Source organism: Diabrotica undecimpunctata, chromosome 7 (genome assembly GCF_040954645.1).
Source record: "Diabrotica undecimpunctata isolate CICGRU chromosome 7, icDiaUnde3, whole genome shotgun sequence".
Classification (NCBI taxonomy): domain Eukaryota; kingdom Metazoa; phylum Arthropoda; class Insecta; order Coleoptera; family Chrysomelidae; genus Diabrotica; species Diabrotica undecimpunctata.
Genome location: NC_092809.1, coordinates 49,094,148 through 49,105,066, shown reverse-complemented (window position 1 = coordinate 49,105,066; position 10,919 = coordinate 49,094,148). Strand labels below are relative to the sequence as shown.

At 31.9% G+C, this 10,919-nt stretch overlaps 1 protein-coding gene across 1 annotated transcript in view; it reads right to left on the bottom strand.

The window, feature by feature from the left end:
* Positions 1-10,919, bottom strand: part of dysc (whirlin protein dyschronic) — an 832,089-nt gene that overhangs the window by 164,801 nt on the left and 656,369 nt on the right. The gene's annotated exons all lie outside the window — the stretch shown is intronic.

Sequence of the window (10,919 nt, the reverse complement as noted above, 5' to 3'; positions counted from 1 at the left end):
GTGCGTTACGATCTATTAGTGCACTGTGTATAGCCGCAGAATCAGAACGTAAGTGCCACAAAATAATTTTTTTGGTAATTATTTATGGTTTTTACTTTTGCTTTAGGCATAAAAGATAATAAAACGTCGAAAACAAGAGGCTGGAAGAAGCAGAAGACAATGTGCGTACAAGTATATAATTAGGTGGAATGATGTGGAACACGAGGTGTGCCAACAATTTTTATTGAAAACCTCGGATATTTCACAAATGACTTTGAGATATACGAAAGAAAACTCTACGTCGGCCTCATTTTCCAAAATAGATCCGAGATGTAAGCATGTTCCACATAACAAGACTGGGAAAGAGTAGAAGCAAAATGTTTTAGATTTTATCACGTTGCTACCCGCTGTTCCACCTCATTATTGCAGAAATAAAACATCGAGAAGACACTTACCCACTGAATTTCGTAATGTAGAAGAAACAGTTAGAAAATGGCATAACTAAGAACGATATCGTTTACCTGTAAGTGTTCTGAAAGATTTTTAAGGCAGAATTTAATATCGGATTTCACTTGCCGAAAAAAGATAAGTGCAAAGTATGTGGAGTAAGAAAAGACAAAGATTTTGAGGAAACAGAAGAAATAAAGCAATTGTATGAAAAACATTTGGAAAACAAAGAAAAATGCAAAGACTCATTTCTAGCTGATCAAAAAAAAGTATCTTAGATTCAAAATTTTTATGTGCTAGTTTCGACGTACAGAAGGTGTTAAACACACCACGTGGAGACAATTTGCTCTTGTACTACACCAGAAAGTATGCTTATTACAATCTTATAGTTTACGAAAGTGGAAACCAAAATGGGTTTTGTTATTTGTGGGGAGAATGTGACGGAGGACGTGGCAGTAACGAAATATCTACCATAATCTACAAATATTTGCAAGAAGTTGCATCTAATGATCCCAAATTTTCTTAGGGATTCTGTTAATATAACATCAATCAGTGTGCGATACTTACTAACAGGCCATACTTATATGCCTGTCGACTCAGTTCCGCAACAATTGAGCGGTTTATCAAAAAACGCGTAGTATGGGCTCCATCAGAATGGTGTACATTGATATCCAACTCTCGTACCAAACCTAAACCATTTGAAACAATAAAAATTGATTTCAGCGACTTCTTAGAATGGAAAAAAATATCTGATAATGTACTAAAACCGAGTAAATTCAAATGTAAGAACGGAAAACCTATAAAAATCAGTGAAATTAAAAATGTAAAATTTGAGAAAGGTAACCCAGATATTATTATAGAGGTTGAATATTTAAATAATGGCCAGAACTGCATCAATTTCACTATGGAATTAAAAGGAAAGAAGAACCAAAACGGCTTTAGTCTCAAAAATTGTCTATTTCTGAATTTACCAAAATTATCGTGTTGGACTTGTATAAAACTACAGTAGCAAAATTATTTTTAATGCTTCCAAAGTAACGTAAGTCCAACTACAAAAAAACTGAAACTATTTTGAAGAAAAATCATTACATTACTTCAAACACTCATCATAATACGTCCGAATGCCAATTTTCACTTCAAATGGACATTGCTAAACACGTTTATTGAAAAAACTGCCGTACTGTAAAATTTACTAAACGAGACTTACGATGTTATGGCAAAAAGGTATCGACATGTATATTATTGATTCTTCCGAGGTTTCTACATAACACTAAAATATTATATAGGGTTAGCCGAAAAGATCTTCAACTTCAAAAAGTTCAAGAAGGTCATCATCATCATCATCAATGGCGCTACAACTCTTCGTGAGTCTTTGCCGCGTTTACTATTGCCTTCCATGTTTGTCGGTCCTGTGCCAGTAATTCCCATTGTCGCACTCCCATTTTCTTTGACTGCATCTTTCCACCTTTTTCTAGGCCGCCCTACAGACCTTCTTCCCTCTGGCCTTTCCCAGAACACATTGTTTATAAGGCGATTGTCGTTACTGCCTATCACATGCCCTGCCCATCTAAGTCTATTGGCCTTTACATATCTAGAGAGACTCTAGCTCGTTATTGTATCTGCCCCTCCATTCGTTTGTCACGCTGTCTCTGCAAGGGCCATATATCATTCGAAGAATTTTACGTTCCCACACCAGCAATTTATTTATTTCTCTTTTTGTTAACGTCCATGTTTCGCTTCCATACGCGACTGCTGGTCGTATTATGGTCTTATATATCCAGATTTTTGTGTCTCGTGAAAGAAGTTTTGACTTCATTAAATGTTGCATTGCAAAGAAAGATCTGTTTCCTGCCATTATTCTCGTTTTAACTTGTCGCTCTAATTTGTTGTCATTTCTGATTGATGCTCCTAGATATTTAAATTCTTTAACCACTTCGAAGTTGTGATCATTTATAGTAATGTTTTGCCTTATTCGCCGTCGTTCTTGTTTTGAGACGACCATGTATTTTGTTTTGTCTTCATTTATTTTTAGACCGATATTTAATGCAGCTTCTTCAAAACTAGAGAAAATATCCTTAATTTCTAATGTTGATTGTGCTACTGCGTCTACGTCATCGGCAAAGGCGAGTATGATTTTTGCTCCCCGAGCAGTTATGTCTGGTTTGATTTTTGGATATATTTTTCGCATGACATATTCTAAGGCCAGGTTAAACAATAGTGGGTACAACGGATCTCCCTGTCTCAATCCAGAATTTACGCAGAAAGCATTTGATATTTTTCCCCCTATTTTAACTTGTGCAAAAGAGTTACTTACACACATTTGTGTTACCGCAGCTAGTTTCTTGAAGAATGTCGTCATTTAGTAATTCATCTTCAAAATTGTCTTCATTTTGATCTCTCGCTAGGTTATAGAATATATATTAGAACGGTTGAATCTTTTCAACTTTACAGCCACTTTAATTGGATAAAATAGTACCTAAACCTTCTCTTCCATACATAAAAAGTTCTGTTACACATCTGGTTTTAATATGGAATTCAATATAGAAATGCTCTTTATGAATTATGTTGTGGACTTCTTAAAGACTTCACTGTGTAATCAAAATCTCCAAGTAACAACCTATTTCTATTATCTCCATTTATTTTCAAATATCAAGATTATGAAAACATTAAATTCCTAAACTAAGTGAAGAAAAAGAGCTAGAATATCTACTTTTATAATCTTTTATTAACAACTATTTACAATATATTTTCAAAATGTAGACCACCATCGGCTTGTTTAATATAAACCTCTTAAAAAAGTCTGTATCAAAAAGTCTCTACAAAAATTAAAACGGTCGATTCTGCCTCAATTATTACATTCTCGCACTAATTTATTTTCTTATTCGGCAATTTATTTGGCAAACAAATAATTTTATATTTTATCTATCAGATAAGTTGAATCTGTGTAAATAAAAACCTTCTCAGTCATTTTTTTTTCATTTTTGACATTTTGATGGAAAATTATTCTATGAACAGAATTGCAACTTTTGGTGCCAAAACATTCTAAGTCTGTACTCTCCATGCATGTTAAATAGAAAACTGAAACATATCATTCTAAACTAAAAAAAGCTATGTCAGTGAATGATTTTGTAGACAACACTTTTAACATCTGTGTATTGTACTGTGTTATTGTTCCACATGTTTGATTGTTTTTGTGAGGTTAAAGTTGTATTTAGCTACATTTTATTGTATTTTTGTAAAAATTGCGAGGGACGAAAAACAAAGATCAAAAATCAAATAACAAAAAAAATATAGAGAAAAATGCTATACTCAAAGGTGAAGAGTACATTGATTACAATGGTAGAATTGTACCAGCTATCACTGTTGGCCCTGATTGCACGTAAGATGGGTTTTGCAGTCTGTATTCATTAAAAGAAAGTAAATATGCATGAAAGAATATAAAATACGTGGACGCAAGACTGAATGTTATTATTTTACACAATATGCTTAAAGAGAAATACCCCGAATCAAAATGCAGCTATGAGTTTTTCTCTAAGGTTTTTCAAGAACAACTTCAATTTACGATTTAGTGATCCCCAGATTGATTCATGCTGCACTTGTGAAGAACTAAATTTAAAATTGAGAAGTCCTTTTCTTAGTGATACAGCAAAAAAAATGTTGCTGCTGAATTGATGATTTTCAAGCGTAGATCAAAAAAATTCTACTATAAATTAGAAAGAGAGAATAACCAAGAAATCAAAGCAAAAGAGCCCCATGTGCTAGCAATAACTTTCGATTATATGCAAAATATTCCTCTGCACATAATTCCAGTACAGGAAATCTTTTATTTAAGGCAACTAACGGTAAATGTGTTTTGCATTTATTCAACTTACTATGTATAAAAACGTGCTTTCCTGAGAACACAAGAGAAAAAACTGTTCCTGTTAAGGATATCTTGTATGGAATAAGTTCCTTCATGCACTTAACTTATGGAACAGCTAAAGGTGTGATTGTTTGTAGGTCTTTTATTGATGGTTCATGGAACAAACCTATAAACTTTTTTAAGTAAACAATCAATCAATTGAATTTCCCACAATAATTTGTTATCAATACGGTAAAGTACCCTTAAAAAGTGAAGCACCAAGAAATTGACAAGCTGTTACCTTATATACCTGGTAATATCAGACAGTTTCATGACGAATTAATGGAGTGGCCAACAACTGATAATCCCAATGCTGGAGAAGATGAACACGACATCCAGTAGGAGGAAACATGGCATTTTGAAGCATTCAAAAAATGACTGAATATTTAAATTTAAAATTTTTACTTAAAATTGGATTTTTGTAGGATTCTTCAACAAAATGAAGGGTTTTGTCTGTCATCTTAGGAATGTAAACAAAAATGTTCTAAGTCGACAAAATTTGAATATTTTTATCACATATATACACATATTATTTTGCACTAGGAAATATCAAACATTACATCTAGAAGTGTCAAAAACACTCCCAAATTGTTTGGTATTTATTTGAATGACTAATACAGATTCATACAGTTTTTTCCAGTTTTCCGTAAAAATGGTTTTTATGACTTAGAACGTTTTTGTTGACACCGATTTAGTTTATTTATGTCAGTTTATAGTTCAGATTTCTTTTATATTATTTACAAACTTTATTATACAGTGGAGCAAATAATTTAAGAATCGAGAGAATCTAACAAAGAATGTGACAAAATGATGAAAGAGCTAGAGCATCTTGGAGTCCCAGAAAAATTAAGACATATGCTAACAGAGAGTCTATAGAATACCACAGAAAAGATAAGTTTCAATGGAATAACTTCTAAGGAGATCAAAGTAAACAAAGGGAAACAAGGTGACTCTATATCCACGACGCTATCCAACCTAATATTAGAACAATAATAAGGAGGATAAACTTCGTAAACAAAAACATTATTACAGATCAACTTTAAGTAATAGATTGGCTTGATTCCAAAATCACAGCAACTGAAATGGAGTTCATGAGAAGAAGCTGCAGACTGACAAAAATGGATCGCATCAGAAATGAGGAGATAAAACGAAAAATGGCAGTAGAACAAGACATACTCAGCTACATTGACAAAAAACGTTTAATTTGGTATGGGCATGTGAGAAGATCATACAAGGTGGATAGCAAAGATTTAGGATTGGAGCCCAATAGGAAGGAAGAAAAGAGGTAGACCTCGAAGATCATGGAGGGATGAAGTGGACGAGGCCATGGAAAGACGAGACCTTAGAGATGAAGAATGGCAGAACAGAAAGTACTGGAGACGTTGGCTGAAAGAAGGAAGGCGGCGACAGCTGTAAAAATCCTTATATAGATAGATAGATTGGCTTGATTGTCTTTTCTATATTTCTAATTTCCATACTTCTTAAGTTTTCTTCCACTTAATATCTGTATCTCAGTTTAGGTTTGCCTCTGGTACGTTTACCTGTAGTATACATTCCATTATAACTCTTAACGCATTGCTCTTCTTTCTTCTTATTATGTGTCCATAGAATCTAATTATCTTTGCTTTTATTGCTCTATGTTTTCTTGACCGATCCATTCTTGTTCTTATAGACACGTTGTTTTAATGCGCCCCATACACCAAAATCAAGCGGATTAAATTCTGGGTGACGTGGTGGCTATAATGTATAATGGATGAATATATTCTTTTGGATACATATCCAAATCTTATGGTATATTATGAAACTACATCTTATTTGTCGCAGAGTTTAAATCAAGTATTAAACTGTGATGTATCTCATTCATTGGTTACTTATATACACACGGCATAATCTATCAATGACATTATTTATTTATATGATTACATTACAGCTTACGAGTAACTATAATTACATCTCGAACAAATGAACTATTATGATTTACTAACGAACTAATATTATGCTGAACTAAATTGCCTATGTGTTTACTATATTTATAACAATATCGTTTATTAGGCCAACGATGATGTTTTTGTAAAAATGCTGAGTCTTTAAGGTTAGATTTGTAGCAAAAGTATTATGAAACAAGACACATATGTGTTATTCAATACCTGTGCTCTGGTTGCTATTTGTCCCAATAAAAATGGATAAACAATTTACGTAATAAATAATAAGTATTCTTTTCGGATTTTTTATGAATTACATAATTATATCAATATCTCACCACATTGTCAAGGAATATGATTACCACGACTAATCCAACGTTCAGAAAAGTTGTATTTAAGTATGTTCTAACTGCCTTCTCTCTAGAATTTGGTGGTGTACCATCTTGCATAAACCACATATTTGGGGTTTTCAGCATTTTACAATAGAGAAAAAGTAATACAACGCCATTATAGAAACTTAAGAAGAGATAGAAAAGGGAAATTGTAAACATGATGCCGGCAACGTCTGAATACGGACACGGCACCTAAAAAAGAAGAAGATGATGAATCTTTTCTCCAATAAGATATTTAGCACCCATAACAAAGCATTTTGTGATGTTACATTATCATCTTTGAGTTGTTTTAATAAGAATAAACTAAGAATTATTATGCAGCTGACTTATAAAATGCGATTATCTCAACAACAGTTGAATTTTCAGGTTACTAACAAGTATACCTTTTTTTCTAAAAATAATGTGTTTTTAATATTTTTTAACACAAATAGAGCTAACTTAAAGAGCAAAAAAGTTAAGCGCAAATTTATGCCACACATGTGGCATATGTGACGCCCTCTATTAGTTACATTAAAGTATGTATAAAATTATAATTTATCCTACCCAAAAGAATTCAACTGTAAATTATTGTATAAAAATATTTACAAACGTAAAAGTTATAGCAAAAAATAAAATTTTAAATTTCCACTTTAACACCCTGTATCTTTCTTAATATCAACATTTTAATAAATCAAGTTGGCTTAAATCGTAATATTTTAAAGTGCAGGATCTACGGTTTCTTTTTGTACAATAACTTAAGGACCACCCTGTATATAATTCCTTGTCCTAATTACTGCACTTCTTTCTACTGCACTTCGAGGATGGTGTTTTTTTGAGACTACAGTAAACCTAGCGCGGTACATTTGCTGTGATTGGTGGGTGGGCGTGTCTTAATTTAAAATTTGGCGGGTTTAATGTTTATTGAACTGAAAATGGGTTATTGGTAGGAAGAGGATAATATTCGTATTTTAGGATAAAGCAGACTTATTACAGTTATATTTGAAATGTCTTTAATTTTCCTACACTAAAAATAACAAGGTACATTTGCTGTGATTACTGATTGGTCGTTATCAACATATGATTTGTGAGGTTAAGGGTAGTGAGGTAAGCGAACATAAAATTTTTTTCTGTTTGGCGCCGGTTTTATTCAAACTCCAAGCTTACATAAATAATTTCAATTTAAAACTTTTTCATTTAAATTGTTTTAATAATCTGTTCGTTAGAACACCATATTTAATTATCCAAGTCTTTGTTTTAGCAAGAAATTATGGATTCCTGTACTCCATTTACTTCAACAAGCTCTGAAATTCTCTCAAGGGCCTGCCACCTTTGTAGCAAAACATTTAAAAATGTAAAATTACGAAATCGTCATATCAAAAGAATGCATAACATAGATGTATCCAAGAAGAAAATGAATCATATAGTTTGTCCGTTATGTGAGCAAGAAACTAATTGTGAAACTCATGAGAAGTTACGAAAACATCTTAATGACCACCACCAAGTGAGTATTGAACTAATAACTTTTGAATTTTCTAGTAAACAAGAATATGAGACATGGAAAGATATGCAGAAAATTGAGACAAGTTATACAATGAGTAGAGTGACTAAGGGAAATGATTATAAGATATTATACTATGAGTGTAAAAGAAGTAATATCAACGGTAGGTGCAATACTTTGTTACTTGTAATAATTTAAGCTCATACTTGTCTATCTTTAGGATATAAGCCCAACTATAGAATTAGGACAGAGAAATCTGGTGGATCAATTAAAATTAAAGGAGTGTGCCCTTCCAGGCTGCTCTGTACACTGAGAGATCAAGGCCAAGTTTCTATCAGTTATTGGAAAACACATTCTGGACATAAAGAAGAATTAAGAACCATGCGTCTCTCAAAAGAACAAGAAAAAACGATTGTAGAGAAGTTAATGTCTGGGGTGTCACCCAGCTGAATTTTAGATGATTCAAGAAAATTGGAAATACCCAAACTAGAAAGACTTGCCCTATTAACAAGTCAAGACATCACAAATTTGTCCAGAAAGTATAATATACACAAAAGACGGGATCAAAGTGATATGGTAGCAACAGCCTTAAAGGTTCAGGAATGGAATGCTAACAACAAGAATTATGCTTTCTTATTCAAGAAAGAAGGTAAACACAAAAAAAAATTTTAATACCTACATTTATAATAATTAATCTTGTGTGGCTGCTCATGTAACATTCCTTTTTATACAAGCAATAAACATTTTTAAATAATATAACTGCCAAGTTTGTAGTTACTGGCCTTTTACGTAGCTAATTTTATTGTGGAGGTGGTGATAGTTTATCGGTCAAATTTACTGCTTTGTAGCCTTTGCGTCCCTCATGTAATAAATCTCACTTGTTAAAATCAACAACTTTCACCCCTTAACTAACTATAGAGTTTTAAGTTACTTTCTTTTTATCATCATCATTGATACAACTTTTTGTGGTTCTTGGTCTATTTAAGAATACCTCCTGATTCTGTTCTGTATTTTATAGTATGTTCGTCAAATTTTTGATTTTTAAAAGTGCCATGTAATGTTTTATTTGTTCCTTATATATACTCTTCATTGATTTAGTAGATATCAAAATGTGGAAGAGAATTATAGACATGGAAAGACCAAATGCCAACAACTATCAAGACAGGATTATAGCGAAAGTACACAAAATAGCAGAAATGATGAAAGAAAAAGTGGAAGTTAAGAAGAATGTGAAGGTGTACGGGCAATTTCAGGTAAAATCCTTTAGGGATCCCAATAAATTATATAATGTAAGTATAAGACAAGTGTGTGAAAATGAGTGTAAGACATTGTTTTGTAGAGTGTGTAAAATTTGTATTCATCGATACCAGTGTGATTGTGCTGAATATGTGGTGAGAAATACCATGTGTAAGCATGTGCACTTGGTAAGAATGTATGAGGAGCGTGTGGGTACTAACTCTGTTTTAGATGATGCTGCAAGGTGTTTGGGAGAAAATTCAATTATCAAATCGAGTCATGAGGAGGAAATTAATGAATTTATCACAAAGAAGCTGGAACAGAGAAATGTGATCCAGGAAAACACCATCTAACAACGTCTTCAAGACATACAACACTTGAAAAATGTAATGGACAGCTTAGTTGACTTAGATGATGAAAGTTATACACAATTAAAAGAAAAAATTATGACATATGTTGAAGAAGCAAAGTGTAAGGCGAAGGAAAAATTTCAGGAAGCCACTAAGGATATTACAAAGAAGCGAAAAATGGAAAAGCAGCAATATTTCCCTTCCAATAAAAAAAGAAACTGATTAAATATTAAATTTGAACAATTCTTGTAGCTCACATGTATTTTTTGTTTTTGTATCTGTATTGAATTTTTATTATAGCTTTATAGGCTTATTTACAAGAAAGTTAATTTAACATTATATGTTTACTTGATTAGTAATAGTAAAATTTCATAAAATATATGTATGCATGCTTAAGTTAGGTCTGAATTTTAAATCATGTTAAGTAATGATGTTATTTGTAGACTTTTATATTAGAGTTGTATTTTGAAATCAGGATATACTGGGTCCTAGGCGGGGTTTAGAGGGGTTTTACCTTCGCCATTGCACCAATAAGGCACCCCCTCGAAGAATAAATTTTAAACATAGCTATTTAGTGTTTTATTTGTTGTTCAATAGTTATTTCCAGTAAACATTTGCTTAATTTTGTTCAGAAAATTTTTCACCTCATGGTGAAACACAATTTAGTTCAACTTTCTAGAAATAAAAGTAGATAAAAGTCAATTTGGATATATATATATATATATATATATATATATATATGTATATATATATATATATATATATATATGTATATATATATATATATATATATGTATATAAGGCAAGTTTAACAATAGCAATTTTTATTATAAAACAGCTAATGGAAAATTTTAAAGTGAAAAGGAAAGACTACATAATTTTTATTAAACTTGAGATGGCATATGCCTACAAAAAAAAATTAAAACAAAATACCTACATATTTAATAAAAAAAAAACAGCACTAGCTATACTAATACTAACTAATACTACTAACACTAATATCATACAGTCAGCTTATTCCTAAAATATGTAGTAATAATACCTAAGTTACTATTGAAGGTGTGGGATGTGCATACTTTGATAACAATAATAAAAACAGTAAAATGTGTAAACTCAATTCCATCATGAGTATATACACAGCTGAATTAATAGCGATAGTGGAAGCACTAAAATATTTATTATTCAAAGTGTATGATTTGTAGTGACAACAAAAGT